Below are 15000 nucleotides of genomic sequence, written 5' to 3' on the forward strand. Positions count from 1 at the left end.
CACAGACGCAAAATAACACTGTCCAACGAGATCAAATGAACATGACACGAGTGTGTTTATTCTCTACTTTTTTCTCGAAATTCAATGAGTTTATTCTCAACATTTTAATTTGACTTTTTTCTCTAAATTTAACAAGTTTTTTTTCTCGAAATTTAACAACTTTTTTCTCGTATTTAAATGAGTTTATTCTCAACATTTTATTTCGACTTTTTTTCTCACAATTTAACAACTGTTATTTAATAATTTAATGAGTTTATTCTCAACATTTTATTTCAACAATTTTTCCTCGAAATTAAATAACTTTAATGGGATGGTTATATTTATTTTTTTATTATTGCTTGGTAGAAAAGTGCATTTTTGTTATTAATAAAAATAATGTTATCACTTTCTCACTTCTTTTAGGAGTGATCTCTGATGGATGCCCAATCACAGGGAAAATAGCAACAGTCCAGATTTATTTATTTATTTATTGTAAAAGGGTATCTGTTGATGAATTCATGAAGACTCAGGTCTTTAGCAATATTTGTGTAGCCTTAGTAATTTTTGCATTTCTATAATGCATATTTATGGTCTTGTGAAAGGTTTTGTGATCAAGGCATGATTCAACAAACTTTTTTCTCTTTTTTTTTGGAGGGGGAAAAACAGATATACCAGTAAACAGGATTTGTGTGCCTTTATTTAAAAGGCAGGGCAGCTGTGTGACCTGCACTTCCAACCTCATCTACTTAATAGACTGATTTTGGAGAAATTGTCGTAGCACTTTATTTTACAGTCCTGTTACTCATGTACATACTATATAATTGTTATAGGAAATTCAATAACTAGGTAATAACTAGGTAGCAACCCTGAACCTACCCCTAAACCTAACCCTACCCCATATAGTTACCTTATACTACCTTATATATTATGCTTTCTTAAGTAGGAACACTGTAAGTACACTGTAAGTACATGTAGTTGCACGTACTGTAAAATAAAGTGCAAACAAAATAGTTTTTATCGAGGCTGCCCTGTCAATGACTACTCTATATCTTTAAAAATAGCAATTGTTAGTGAAATGTTATAGCTATATAATATATATATGCAAAATGAGTCGGAATGAGCACATTTTCAAAAATGAGTTCTATTTATTTTTACCTTAAAAATGATATATGACTTGTTGGAATCAGAGAAAAAAAAATGACTGAGCTACAGCCGTTTGAAGGCGATAGAGTCGGCAGAGTTGATTTTGAGAAAAATCGAGTTAAAGTTTTCTGAAGATTCCATAAAATTAAAAACATTTAAGAAATCACGGTCCCACTTTATATTAGTTGGCCTTAACAACTGTGTACTTACATTTAAAATAATAATTTGATATACTGCACTTATTGTGTACATACATGTTTTTACATTGTACTTATATATTTAAAATAAATGTAATAAATATGTTATTACATTTGTAATTAATTTCTGTAATTACATTTATAATTACACTGTTGACCCATCCCTTACACCTTAATCCACCCTTAAACCTATCCATACCACCAAACCTGCCCCTAACCTTACCCGTATTCCACCTCAATAGCAGCAAAAGTGTTTTGCAATACATTATGAACACAATAAGTACATTGCACTTATTTTTTGATGTAAGCACATAGTAGTTAAGGCCACCTAATATAAATTATGACCAAAATCACAAGCAACATTGCATATTTTCCTCCACTTATCTTCTTAATAATTATTAAATTATTAATTTAATATTTTTTGTTTTATCTTTGTTATTAAAACTAAGAACAAAGATGCAAATAAACAGTAGTTCTGTCAGAACCACTATTGTCAAAGATGGCTGACAATTAGCATACAGTTTGGATTGACGGTAAGACCCATAGGGGGAAAAAATATTGCTCTGTGGTTGCTTTTCCTAAGCTCAGGAGACTTAGATGAGATTCTCATATATCTCTCATTTTAGTATCAACAGCATTTCTGTAACGAATCATCCACTGAAGGCGAGCGTAGTGAGAACCCAAGTGCAGTTTATTTACAGAGTGATCCAAACATCCAAACATCCAAACAATAATCCGAGACACAGCCTTGATTTGACTTGACTTGACTAGGCATGAACAGACTTGACATGAACAGACTTGACTTGGCATGACCTGACAAGACTCACCAACAGCAGGTTACAGCTTCAATACACCACGAGGGCACAATGGGAACATGAAGCTACTTATAGGAAACAAGAGGGTCACATGACAAGAACAAACCAAAGGGAAACAAGACACATGACCTAGACAACCAATCAGAACATGACACAATGAACAGGGGAACCAATGGCATGAATACATGAGGGCAAGGGAAGCATGACACAAACAGGGACCATGAAACAATTACAAAATAAAAGACATGGAAAACGTGAACATGAAACAAAACACCACATTACAATTTCAGATATTTCTCCTAAAATTCCTTAGGAGAAATAAGTAGACATAAATAAGACATGAGAAAGTTCTGAAAGAAACCCAAAATGACAATGGGAGAGAAACTTGTGCGAAACAAGTCTTGCTGTAATCTCTTGCAAGACTCCATTATAAAAATGTTTTACTGATCAGAGTATTTTTTATTTAATTTTTTTGCAATGGGGTTTTTCACCTTTAATGGTCAGGACAGTAAGAGTAGAGACAGGACATGATTGGTCAAGTGAGAATTGAACAGGAGCAGGAAAGTACTTTCAGCTGGGATACAAACCCATGCTGTCTGAGGTGCAGTTGTGCCTTCACGTCGATGTCCTGCCCACAAGGCTATGGCTCTGACAGAGGTTACTCTATGCTGAGGATACTAAGTGGTGATTATCTTATATGTCTCATTGAGATATCAGCTTTGTCTTTAGATGTCTTCAGTTTTATTTTAATTCATTCATTCATTCATTCATCAATCCATTCATTCATTTTAGGAGAAATGTTAAAATTTTACTAATATTGTAAATACTAAAACTATCATTTAAACAGCATTAAACTTTTCAGAATATCAAGGGTTACTAGTTTAAACCTTTACATTTATTTTCAATGTTCAGCATTGCATATACACCACATTTTCCAAACACACTAGAAAGGACTTACAAGTGCAAGATGTTTAGTATAAGAGCAATACCTATTTGCAACATTAGTGTACCAGTTTTTTGCTTTGTTTAGCATTAAAATTTTGCCTTGTACAGTCCATTTTTGCATGCATGTAAATATAGTTTATGGTTTCCTCTGTTAAGTCATTGTGCAATAAAACACTGTCTACATAAAACAACTTCAAATATGACAATGCATGTATTGCCTAACCAGAAGGAAGAAAAATAAAATAAAAAATGGATTCTCTTTAACATTTCAAATATTTCTCCAAGACAGAAATGAGGCTACTTTAAGACTGAATGGAAACTTTTTCTTGGGTCTCCTGGTTCTCAAACTTGTCTCCTAAGACTAAAACTCTAACACTCTCACAATGGTCTCCTTTAAAGCTTTAGAAGAGATCTCGACAACTTTACACACTGTGCTCAGATTTTTCCCCTAACCTAAAGACACTGGTCGTCTTACATTTGTCTCCTCCGCTGTTTCAAACAAGATCTAAACAACATCACAGATTGTGCTCAGATTTTTCTCCTTAGCCAGACATTCTGGATCTCTCAAATGTGTCTATTTTAAAGCTTTAGAAGAGATCTCAACAACATCAAACACAGTGCTCAGATTTTTCTCCTAAGCCAGAGACTATGGACCGCTCACATTTGTCCCATCTAAAGTTTAGAAGAAATCTCAACAACATCACACACAGAGCTCAGATTTTTCTCCTACACTAAAGACTTGGGAGCTCTCACATGTGTCTCCTCTAAATTTCAGAAGTGATCTCAATAACTTCACAAAATGCGCACCTAGTCAAATGCCTCAATATTTATGAGACAAATATGAGACTCCCAGATTATTTAGCAAAATAGAAATATCTAAGCACAGCATGTGATGTTGTTGAGATCTCTAATCTAAACTTTTCAGGAGACAAATGTGAGAGATCCAGAGTCTCTAGCTAAGGAGAAAAATCTGAGCACAGTGTTTGATGTTGTTGAGCTCTCTTCTAAAGAAGGCCTGCTGTTGAGATCTTGTTTAAACATTGGAGGACACAAATATCAGACCATCAGAGTCTTTAGACTAGGTGAAATATCTGAGCACATTGTTAGATGTTGTAGGAGACCATTGTGAGAGTGTTAGAGTTTTTGTCTCAGGAGACAAATTTGAGAAGCAGGAGACTCAAGCAAAAATCTCCATTCGATCTTAAAGTAAAATCATTTCTGTCTAGGAGAAATATTTGAGATGTTAAAGAGATCTCACTTTGCATGGATGAGAGCAGGGAGAGCAGTGATAACCCCCCAGGGTTAATAGAAAAGAACCAACATAAATGTATTTCAGATATCGTTAAAGTTTTATCGTTTTAAAGTAATTTTATGTACACATTTTAGAATTAGTCTGATTTAAAGGAGAATCAGAAGGCTGAATCCTGACAAACAGTGGAGTTGGGGATGGAGGAGGGTAATTAGCTGTTGAGCAACATGAAAATCGCTGATAATACTGAGGGACCTTATATATGTATGCTTAGATAGTTGTCATATTCCTATAGGTAAATGGGGATCAGCTGAGAGTCAGCTGATGTGAGCTTGACTAACGTGACCTGCCAGAACTAATGCTACACTTTAATTTAATCAAGAGCCATGAGTGATTTCCATGTTTTCTTTTAATGTTTGATTAACATTGAGGCAGGTCTATCTTAAGAGCTACTGTAATGCTGTAATGTATCTAATACAATGTTACACATCAGATTTTTCCCCAACGATTAACTAAACATTCATGTAAGATGAAACAGATTATGTTTGTGTGACTCTCCCAAGACATATTTTGCAATAATGTACTTTATAGGGAGATTGCGTGCTCACGAGGAGGTGCGTCTTATGCACACGCACAAATGTCAGTCAGCGCGATCGTTTGTTTTCATCAGCATGGGTTTTAAAATCATATTTCACTGGTTTGGACTCATGTCATCGAGAATTCTATTTGAATATTTACAAAGCTGGAATGTTGCACTTTGCAAAAATAGACCTGCAACAACTTGTGGTGAAATTGCAGCGTGAGGAACTTGTCAGGAACCTCCTCAATGGGTTCGAAGGGGGCATTGCACAAACCCTCCAGAACCACCGCCAGGTCCCATGAGGGCACCTTGGTGCATTGTACTGGCCTGGGTGTCTTCCCAATGACTGACCACCTGGAAGGGCGTGGTAAGCAGCTATGGCCACCATGTAAATCTTCAGAGTGGAAGGAGATAACCCTGCAGAGAAGCCCTCCTGCAGAAACTCCAGAATTGTACCAACTGGGCAGTTGACTTGGTCCGCACCAAGAGGTGAAACGTTTCCACTTCAGGGCATACAGTTTCCTCGTGATGGGAGCTCTGGGCTATGTATGGTCTCAACAACCTCGGTTGAGAGACAGGATGCTAAGAGCTGTGCCCCCTCAGGGACCACGCCCACAGCTTCCATAACTCTGGGTGGGGGTGAAGAATGGAGAAAGCACACTTACTTTTTGTTTACACTTAAGCATGATTCTGACTTCTCTAACAGAGATTCTCTGACTGACTGAGTGCTTTTTGCAACACACACACACCACAGACATGCTCGCTGAAGAGCAAAAGCTAACATGTGCATTTTCCGGTGCACCTTTATGCTTCCTGGTTGCTCACGTCACCCCGCTCTTAACGTCAAGCTTCTCTATTGGACTGATTCCACACATGCTTCAGAACGCGGTCACGCAGAAGGCGTTCCCAAAGCGTTTCGACACAGCTTGAGTTCCTGAAGGGGAAACCTTGGTCATATCACCAACCCCAAATGTATGCTTCTATAACTTCTCTTGTGTAAGCACTTTCTCCAATGCCAGTAACTGTATAAAAAGTTGTTTTAATTATCACATCTAGAATAATTGTAATCTTGGCCTGCATGTCCTTATATTCATGTCATTATTTTTTTTTTGCTTTTAAAATTTATTTATACACATGTCCAAATCATAATGACATTTCCATGCATTAAAAAAGTTTCTGTGCTTTAGCCTTTCTCTTGTGGCCTCTGTATCTCCTGTGGCCGTTCTATTGACAGGCCCCTGTGGTGAAATATGTCACATATTTTTATGTCACATATTTAATATGGACATGGGGATGATTATCAAATCCATAGATGCCAGGAAAGGCTGATCAGCTGTAAATAATGGATGAGGGGAGGATGTGACTCAATTAGTGAGCAGCACAGAAGGAAAGAGAGTGCATTGACTCTCTCTCTGGAATGCCATTATTTTGGTCGATCTTTTCTCCTCTAGCCTGACATTACTCAGGGTAATCATCCTTCAATAAAAAAGCTGCCCATAATAAACGAACAACCTGGGTCAATAGAAGAATACAGAGAGGGATGACCTCTTGTGTGTGACAGTGTATAAATGAGTTTCTTCATCAGAGGAGATAGCCCCCCCCTGCACTTTAACATGAACCAGAGCCACACAGCACTTATCATCACTATTGCCTGGTTTTGTCACGGCTATGTTCGCTGCATTAATGAATCAATGTTCTAATGAGGCAGATTCTCTTCCAGTGGCTCCTATAAATACAATGCTATGATGTACCTAAACATATTAAATAAAAAAAGATGGATGGAATTTATTCTAATGAATTATTAGTTCATCCTTTTATTCAAAGTAATTATTACTTTATGGGATACTCAAGCAAACTAAACAATACCTACCATGTTTTTTTTTTGTCATCTCTGATCAATTAATAAATTAGATAGTATACCCAATTAAAGAAGTCATCGATTGCTACTGATACTTTTATATCCACTATAAAATCCAGAGTAGATTCTTCTGATGTGTATATGCAGCTCAGCACAGTTAACATAACAGGAAGCCAAAACAACGATCCACACGGCTAAATGTAGTATGTAGAAGTATTTGGTGCTAAATGATAGAAAATCTTACTCTCATTGTCAGGGAACAACGAGGCTGGATTCAGGTGCGGGTTCAATAGGTGCTTTATTGTGCAGAGATTATCACCGCGGGCAGTAAGCGCCTTCGCGGACAGTTCGTGTGGTCGTGGAAACCCCAACCACACCGATGGGGGGGAGAGCAGTGGCTGGAACAAGCCGCAACAGCGGCAGAGGAGACAGAGCCGGAGGGGCAGCTCGCTAATCCGAGCGAGAGGCTGAGAAGCCCAACAACGAGACCGCGGAGTCCCGGGGTATGCGGATGCCGGAGGTAGCCCACGGTTCCTGAACGCACAGAGAGGTGCGGGACACATAAACAGACTGCTACGAGCACTGGAGCCTGGACGAGACAAGACAGAACTGGTGAGCGATCATACACGGACAGTCAGAGCAAGGGAATAATCACAACAAACTGACAACATACAGAGAAACACGAGGAGCTATAAGGGGAAGCTAATGAGATGACCAGAACCAGGTGTGAAACAAGGAGGGCGGGGACAACGATCATGCTGACATGCTCACGTGGCGAGCTGTCAAAACAAGTCATGCACAACACCCAAACACAGAGACAACAAGAGACAGGTGATCAGACCCGAGACCCGACACTCATAGGTGGTTCAGCAAATGAACAGACAACTGCTCAGACAGACCAAAATTCACAATCCCAGGTAAAGGCTATAATGTGCACTGGTCATGAGCTGGTTTACTAGTAGGACCATATGGGATCAAGGCCATAAAGCAGAAGGGAGACCAAAAAAAGCCTGAGAGTGACAGAATGAACAGGGTGAACAAACAGCTAACCAAATTGAGCTAAATTACTGAGGCTGGTGTGATTGTTGTACCCATAGGAAAGAGAAATCAAAAGTGAGATCTCTTTAACATCTCAAATATTCTTCCTAGACAGAAATGAGTTTACTTTAAGATCGAATGGAGATTTTTGCTTGAGTCACCTGCTTCTCAAACTTGACTCCTGAGACAAAAACTATTTTAAATAGACTCCTTTAAAGCTTTAGAATAGATCTTAATAACATCACAGAGAGTGCTCAGATTTTTATCATTAGCTAAAGACTCTCATGGTCTCGTATTTGTCTCATCCAATGTTTAAACAAGATCTCAACAACATCAAACAGTGTGCTCAGATTTTTCTCCTCACATTTATTTATTTTAAAGCTTTAGAAGAGATCTCAACAACATCACACACTGTGCTCAGATTTTTCTCCTTAGCTAGAGACTTTGGTGGTCTCATATTTTTCTCCTGTGAAGCTTTAGAAGAGATCTCAACAACATCACATACTGTGCTCAAGATTTTTCGATCCCACTTTATATTAAGTGGCCTTAACTACTATGTACTTACATAAAAAAATAAGTACAATGTACTTATTGTGTTCATATTGTATTGCAAAACACATTTGCTGATATTGAGGTGGGATACGGGTAAGGTTAGGAACAGGTTTGTTGGTATGGGTAGGTTTAAGGGTGGATTCAGGTGTAACGGATGGGTCAACAGTGTAATTATAAATGTAATTACATTAATTACAGAAGTAATTATATGCAGGTATTTTTAAAATATAAGTACAATGTAAAAACATGTATGTACACAATAAGTGCATTGTACCAAATTATTAATTTAAATGTAAGTACATAGTTGTTAAGGCCACTTAATATAAAGTGGGTGCGATTTTTCTTCTTAGCTTGATGTAACCCTGTATAATTCAGACAATTAATTTTTAATAATGAAATTATTAAATAGTTTGTTAAAGTAATGAACATAGAATTGAAATCAGATTTGAGTATTTGATATGAGAAAAATTATACAATCTAAAAAGATTGTATGTCAGTAAATTGATTGACATTTCAGTGATCAACCAATCCCGTTGAGTTTAAGTAGTAGTCCAGCCCCACCACGTTCGATGCTAATGGGGAGAGCCATTTTTGTTTCTCAGTGAGATCAAAGAGATGAGTAGCAGCATAATTCGGAGCAAGTAAAAAGGAGTCAAGAGGATAAAATCCATACACATACATGTGTTTTTTTTCTCCTTTGGATTTTGCTGAGTACACATTTTGCAATGTGTAGACAATATGTAATTATTGCAATATGTATATAATTACATATATGTAATTAGATGTGTACTGATGTAATTTTGATAGAGAAAGTGCAAACTTAATTCTTTAATGTGATTCTGATTAGTTTTTCGATTATAAGTTAAAAGATGTCTGTTGGTTGATCAATTACGTATATATGAGTTTGAAATGTTCATTTTGCATGATAATGATGATGAGTAACGTTTAAATTGTGTAATGAGGACTGAGTATCGAATTACAGTGGAAATGTCGCTGTTTGCAAGCTGACAAATGCTAATTGTTCTGTTATTGATCTAGAAACAGTGAATCTGATATGTTTGTGAAGTTTTTATTGTCTGTATATATGCAGGTCAGTTTTTTTTTCCATGCTGGAAAACCGTTCCTTTCAATTAGACCAGGGGTCGGCAACCCGTGGCTCCCGAGCCACATGTGGCTCTTTCATCCATCTGCGGTGGCTCCCTCTAACATGGGTGTACAATACGTCAGGGAGGTGTCCCCCCCGACTTTTAATAAAACCTAAACTATTTCCCATGCACTTTTTCTCGGGCAAGTGTGTTCACGTAGAGGTTTTCAAGGGCCAGTGTGAATACATCTAGATTTAAATTAAAAGAGACAACATAGTCGCGTCGTTTTGGATACGTTATTCTTATCCAAAACGATGTGAACATCACGGAGCGCTGAACACTCTCACGCTGTATGTTTCATTCATACTCGAAGCCGGAGGGCGCTCTCGTACAGAAAGTCCAAACCGGACTCATATGATAGAAGTAACTTTTGATGCCAGGAAATCCCTATGGACAAAGGCATCCCGTTGTCGCTGTAGCTAAGCTGAATAACAAGCATAAACCTGCTTACTGACCTGACTGAAGACGATGGCGAATGATTTGCAGATCCCCAACACCACTGACAAACATCTAATCTTGTAAAATGTGTGGTAAGTACTGCCGCTCCATATATAAGTGCGATCGCGAATCTCAAAAGTGAAAGTGAAACTAACATAGATCGTGCATTCAAACGCAGTTCAGTAGCTCCCTGATGCTGGCAATTTATATACAATATAATTACCCAATGATATATCTGCGAGAGACATTATTAAAATATGTATTTTCCTCCCATCTCGTATTTATTCCCTTGAGGGGTCATTTTTCCGAACACGGTATTGGGATCGTCTATCGGCCCAACCCTATTTTTCAAGTCTTTTATATGAATGATACAGTGGTAATTGACATAGCATTAATTACAGTACAGAAGCTATAAGATATATTTTCTGCCTTATTCTGTGATAAAAATTGAAAAAAAGTGTTTGTAGTATATATTAGTAGTCAATTGTAATTAATTAATAATTGTAGTCAATTAGACAGACATACATGAATATCATTAGGTCTATTATTATTATTATTATTATTATTATTATTATTACTACATTTGACATTTCTGTCCCCCTCACTTCTGAAATGACTGCTACTCCCCATGCCCTGTAACATAACTGAATATAACACTTTAGCTATATGCCGTGTTATCTTTATTTGGGGATCAAATATGTTGTGGCTCCACGTGAATTTTATTCGGTGGGAAAGGGGCCAAAATGGCTCTTTTGACGTTGAAGGTTGCAGACCCCTGAATTAGACGATGATGCAAGATGGTGAGCCAACCCACGCAAGATGAATGCTGACTGAGGTGAAACAGTCAAACTAACCCAGGAACGGGGTAGGAAAATTCTGTAGTTTTGTACAAATGTAACAAAGATTCCCTCTTCTTTGAGAGACTGTTTAAAATATTATTTTTTTGTGGAGACGGAACTGTTTTTCCTTCGATTTTTTGTACCGCACAGAGTTTTCTAGAACTGTGAAATCAAATATTTTCCTGTTGAATCTATCGGTTCAGACTCAATCGAACCGAAACTAATGAACTGACTTTGATTAACCTTATTCTTTGAATTGAAGTGAACGAACTGAACTTTTCTGAACTAAGTTACTTGAACTGAATCTACGGAATCAAATTCAACAAACTGAATCTTCTAAATGAAATTTAAAACAAACTTTTCTGAGTTTAACCTTTTACACTGAATTTACTGAACTGAGTTTTTCCATTGAATGTATTGAATCAAATCTTTTAAAATTGAATTTACCAAACTGAATGTATTGAGCGGAGTTATTGAACGAAATGTATTCAATCAAATTTCCTTATTTCCTATTTTGAAATGGTTTGAATACCAAAGGGTTATTTTTGATATTTCTGAGTTTAATGAGGTTGTCAAAAGTGTAGTAAATCAGCTCAAAAGGGAAATATTTATGACTAATTATAACTGGTTAGGATTAATAATAAATATTTAGATTAGATCTTCGAATTAACTGTAGCAGAATCAATATCACCATTACTTGATCTGTCCGTCCACCGAGCAGACAAAATAATCATTTATCATTTCAAAGAAAGATTATTTTCCTGGCCAAAGAAGCATAACTTTCCTCATTTATGCAGTGCTAGCAGTAATTTAACATATGTAGCAAGGGTTCAAAACATTCATTGACTTCGAATTGTGAGCAGCAACAGAGGCAATTGATCATGAATATAAGGGATATAATAAATTAATCTATATCTAACATATAACTAACTAAGCAAATCACATATATATACAGAATGAAACAAAGTAAGGAAAAGAAAGAGGAAAGTAAAAGAATGACAGTATTTTACATCAATTAACCACAAGAGTTCTGATGTGGTAGACAACGGAGGTCTTTGATGAGTTCGTTAGGAGTGAGCTGGAAGTTTACTTCTGGTTCTTCTGAAGAAGGAAGAGTCCACAGCGACTCAAAGTTACTTGAAGATACAAACTGTCGGAAAATAAACTCAAGAGTAAAGTCTTGAGAGTCTTGGAAAGTGTCGTCTCAAACGAAGAGGGTTTTTCTGAGCAAAGATTATTTTGGGCTAATGTCTTTTGAGGGTTTCTATTCTGGGTGGACTGGCCAATACCAGGCGTGAATTTTTGAGTGGGAGAAGTTTCCTTTGTTTCCCTTTATGGCTCATTTGCATGTTTTATGGCCCGGTCTGGAATTTCTGCAGTTTTAACCCAAAATATAGTACAAATCGTATGATGCGTTTCACAATCACATATTGTACATCATTGTTTGAGGAATAAAGAGCAGATAATATTGATACCAAGAAAGAGACCTTTAGAATAGATTAAACCAAAGATACATCCATACACCTGAAAATCAGTGTTTAGGGCTTTAACTAATACAAATAACGAGCTGGTCATAGGTCAGTGTGGCGGTACGGATGCGCGTGTTGACGAGCCACTGATTTACCACAATCTCTGCTTGCGTTTCTGTGACTTGTGTGCAAGGCTTGGTCTCAGCAGGGCAGAGTGTCTCTCTTTGCATGGGTTGTAACCCGCAGATTCCTTCAGTGTTGTCTCGGAGGAAGGGCTTGCTGGGGCAGAGATAATGAATGTCTTTGGTCGAGATGCTTGGACTGGTTAAGACAGTCTTTTGTTTTGAGAACTGCAGCGGGGCCTAGTTAGCACTAGCCCCCCCTGTCTTTCCCTGACAGCAGCCACATGTATCTTGACCTGGTTACGATGGACCCATTTGAAAACTGGTTCTTTCTGTCCCCGGCTCAGCTTGATCCGATATGCGACAGGGGAGAGTTTGTCCACAATCTCATGCGGTCCTGTCCAGTGTGGCAGAAACTTCTTTGATAGCCGATGAGAGGTTGTCTGAGGAGGCTGTGCGTAGCTGTAGTACCAGACCCTGTCGCCCACATCCAGTTCTTTGTGTGACGCCTTCCGGTTATAGTATGCTTTCTGGCCTTCTGCGCTCTTTTGGAGTCCTTGTTGGGCAAAAGCAAATGTGGTTCTCAAATGCTGGTGTAGTTCATCAAGGTATTGATGAGTGGTGTAGGCGGTGACAAGGTTGGAGTCTCCTGACTGGTACAGCAGGTGAAAGGGCAATGTCATTTGCCGGCTTGTCATTCGTTCAAAGGGAGGCACACCTGTTGATTCATGTGGAGTTGCTCTGATGGCCATGAGCACCAGGGGAAGTTTCACATCCCCGTCCTTTTGGTTAGCAGACACATATTTCTTAGCATGCTGACCACCGTCCGATTTGTCCGTTCCACTTGGCCTGAAGAAATTGGATGGTGACTGATGTGCAGTTGTGCTTGTACTCCCTGGAGTTTCCAAATCTGCTGCATGATCTCAGCTGTGAAATGGGTGCCTCTGTCTGAGTTGACTCTCAGCGGCAGCCCGAACCTGGAGAAAATGTGATTCAACAGGAGATATGCTGTAGTTTGAGCAGTGTCACAGGAGGTATGCAGTAGTTTGAGCAGTGTCATTAGGTGCTGGGAGGCATTCTACCCACTTTGTGAACTGGCACACGACTGTGAGGAAATACTTGTTGCCTCTTGTTGCCCCGAGTAAGGGTCCGACCCAGTCAATTTGAAGGTCTGACCAAGGAAACGTGACTCCTCTGCGCTGTAGTGGAGCTCTGTGGTTTGGGTTAACCGGTTGGAATTGGCAGCAGACAAGGCATCCTTTCACGTACTCTGCCACATCTTGCTGCATGCCGGGCCAGTATGCCACTTGTTTAAGTGTCTTATAAGTGGCTCTTGTGCCATGGTGTCCCGCACATGGTGCATCGTGAGCATACATCAGCATCACCCCCCTTAGGCAGTGTGGCACCACAAGCCTTGGTGCAGTGAGGTCATCAGGGGCATAAAACAGAATGTTGTTAATCACACGCAGCATGTGTGTTACGTGGTATAGCCGTTTGAGACTTGGGGCAGCAGCAAGTTCATCTGGTGTGATAGGGTGGCTGGAGGGGTCAGAGAGGTGGTGAAGGATGGTTTTGATGGCGGAGTCAGAAGCTTGCATGTTAGCAATGTCATTAGTGGAGATTTGAGGAGCCAGCGTAAGCGGCTGTGAGGTGGGCATAGTGGTGGGTTGAGTGTGTTTGCTGCGGGTTATGGCTGCCACGTTAAGGGTGGGTGGGTTGGTGTAGACCATAACTCGCCGTGTAGTGCACCTGCTTTGGCTAGAGCATCTGTTTGGTCGTTGAGGTCCTTGTCTGGACCAGGTTGCTTGGAGTGTCCTTTCACTTTCTTCCAGTAGACGATCATATCATGTTCACTTGTGATGTCGTAGCATGCCTGGAACAGGTGTTGGTGTTTAACTGGTTTGTTGTTTGGTGTCTTGAAACCATTTTCCAGCCTGAAAGATGGCATGTGAAGCCAAGTCTGGCATAGTTGGACCTCATTTTGGCTGTAGGATTGCACATCCAGCACACACCTCTGATAGTTAAAAGTCTGATTCGGTCTCTTGGCTTCACTTTGAAGACTGTCAAAAAGTTGGCTTGACATCAAAGTGAGGTCAGCTCCAGTGTCCACCAGGGCCTCCAGTCTCACCTCATTTTCTAATGTGATGGCCAGGTAGAGTTTTTTGGCCACCCCCCTTTCGATTAGGTTCCCTAGGAGTCTCGGCACTGGGGCTTGTGTGGTGACTGGCAAGCAGCCAGAGCTGGTCTTGTGTGGCTCGTCAGGGAGGCAGACCATCAAAACCGTGCTTTCTGGTACTTTGCGGTCCTGGCTGGAGGTGTGTTGCGGGATGTTGGCTGGTTCTGGTGGCTCTGCAGTCAGCTGAGGTGGTTGAGTGATGTCACCACTTGGTGATGGGATATCTGGTTCTGTGGTTAACAGTGGATTAGCAGTGATCTGGTTGGGAAGTTCATTTTGAGGGGACTCTGAGTGGACGTTGGGGTCACAGCTAATGCTTAGTCATAACTGATCTGACTCATCCCTTTTCTCTCCCTTATGGTGATTTTCTTGGAGGAGTTCCTTTAAAAGTCTCATGATCTCTGCTGATTCAGATGTAGCTTTCTGGTTCTGTTCTGTGGATGGTTTATATTTGG

This window comes from Sinocyclocheilus grahami, unplaced genomic scaffold (genome assembly GCF_001515645.1).
Source record: "Sinocyclocheilus grahami isolate Dianchi unplaced genomic scaffold, SAMN03320097.WGS_v1.1 scaffold545.1, whole genome shotgun sequence".
NCBI classification, from domain to species: domain Eukaryota; kingdom Metazoa; phylum Chordata; class Actinopteri; order Cypriniformes; family Cyprinidae; genus Sinocyclocheilus; species Sinocyclocheilus grahami.